The sequence below is a fragment of the Leptodactylus fuscus genome, chromosome 4 (assembly GCF_031893055.1).
Source record: "Leptodactylus fuscus isolate aLepFus1 chromosome 4, aLepFus1.hap2, whole genome shotgun sequence".
NCBI classification, from domain to species: domain Eukaryota; kingdom Metazoa; phylum Chordata; class Amphibia; order Anura; family Leptodactylidae; genus Leptodactylus; species Leptodactylus fuscus.
Genome location: NC_134268.1, coordinates 179523937 through 179526012, shown reverse-complemented (window position 1 = coordinate 179526012; position 2076 = coordinate 179523937). Strand labels below are relative to the sequence as shown.

General features: G+C 48.4%; 1 non-coding gene across 1 annotated transcript; it reads right to left on the bottom strand.

The window, feature by feature from the left end:
• Window positions 1–222: 222 nt before the first annotated feature.
• TRNAS-CGA (transfer RNA serine (anticodon CGA)) lies at window positions 223–304 on the bottom strand. Its single transcript has one exon. It is a non-coding gene; the product is annotated as a tRNA-Ser (tRNA).
• Between the last annotated feature and the right edge of the window lie 1772 nt (window positions 305–2076).

The following is a 2076-nucleotide window of genomic DNA, read 5'->3' as shown; positions in this document are numbered from 1 at the left end:
CATCCCCAGGAGGGGTAGTAGAGGATGACATATCCTACAGAGAGAGATAATAGACCATGCAACACTGTCACCATGACATCATACCAGCTTTTAAAAAAAGGGTAAATCTTACCAGGTCCTGTAGACCGGACAGAGAGGTGACTTGGCGCCCAACGTGCGACCCGAACCCACGACCTTGAGATTAAGAGTCTCATGCTCTACCGACTGAGCTAGCCGGGCTGGCGCTGTGAGCAGGATCTGAACCTGTGCGGGGAGACCCCATTGGATTTCGAGTCCAAAACCTTAACCACTCGGCCATCACAGCCGGTTCCCAATAAAGTTTGCAAACTGGAAAAGAGTTCAAGATCAATGAACACCACAATCGCACGCCTTCAGCAGATACTGCAGGAAGGTCTCTGACACCAGGCCAGCCAGCCTCTTAATTCTGGCCGGCTGGAAGTGGGCGGAGCCACAATCAAAGCAGGTGAGGCAACCTGCCCAGACAACTAACCCTGTAATCAGGGGTCTGCAAAGATATACATTCCCCCCCACCAAGAGGCCCTTAACACGGGCACTTACCCCCACATCTCCCCGTCTTTTCCGGCCTTTAATAAGGCCTGAATCTTCCCTGAGTGAGCGGCCGCCAGCGCCAGGCCGTTGCCATGGCGCTATGATACTTCCGGCGAAACCGGAAGTGCGCGCTTACAGCGGCCGGCGGGGAACAGGATACACAACAGTGTGGTTCCACCCGCCGGCAGTCCGCGCGGCCACCAGAGGCGGCATGCGGAGTCCCCGGACTCTCACCAAAATGTCAGGTAAGTCACAAGGAGCAGGGGAAGCGGAGGAGAGGGGGGGCAGGGGGGATAGAGGGGGGTAGCCACACATGGCTAACAAGCACCTTCTCCCCGCAGGGCACAGAAGGTGACAAGAAGAAAACAACCGCTCAGGAGGTGAGTGATCCTGCTGAGCTTCTCAAAGAGGACACAAGTCCTCCCACCTGTCCTCTGTCCACACAGGACAGAAAAAAACACGCAGAGGGGAGGTTATTGTGCCCTCTTATAGGGCCTGCCACGCATTTGATTGGCTAATTAAATATCCGCCTGTCCTACCAGCACACAGGGGCAGAAATACCCCACATTGTGCCGCTGTTGAGGACGACAGGGAACTGCTATGAGCCCATCCGTTTGTTCCCATTTCCAAGGTAGGGATACAAACTGGAGAGAGCAATATCTTTCACTGGCACTATAAGCAATAAGCAAGATGACATTGGCATTGAGAATAAGAAATCATTTACTTCCCCAATAAACACTTCATACCTGGACTAGATCTTTCTTTTTTAAGTAGATTATGTGATTGTGAGCCCCATATAGGGATCACTGTACATTTCCCTATCCATATGTCTATGGAGTGTGGGAGGAAACCCATGTTCTCCACAGGGAAAACCTACAAGCTCCTTGCAGATATTGTCCTTGGCAGGATTCAAACCCAGGACCACAGTGCTAACCACTGAGCCACCGTGCTGCCCCCACCTGGACTAGATCTTTCAGCAAGTTTACTAGGTCTATCATCAGGATTATTTTTGCAAACCTGATGAAGGATCTAGTCCAGGTCCAAAATACATTGTTGGAAATAAAGAATCTTCTATCTCACTTTGATGTCCTCTTGCTCCATACAGTAGCGGCACAGGAAATCTCACCTGTCGGTATAAAAGCATATATTTGTTATACCGTATATCCCCACACTCATCACTAGGTCACTTTTTTGGCCAGTCGTTGGCTAAATAACATCTCCAAGCATTTCATATGTTGTTAAATGTTCAGTGAAAATAGAAAAATAGATTTCCCCGATGTATCAAACATAAATGAAGAAGCTCACACCTAATAATAGAAGTATATTATAGGGTAGCTGTAAGCACAATTCTATATAAACTTTCGCTAAGGGCTGAACATGACATATTAATCTTGTCCTGCTGCATTATGTTAGCAATATGTTACACTGATGAGCAAAAGGGTAACAATGTTTTGAACTTGCGACTTTCCATATCTCACCATCCACTGAAGCTTGGAACGTGAGACTACCAACATTATATAGACAATC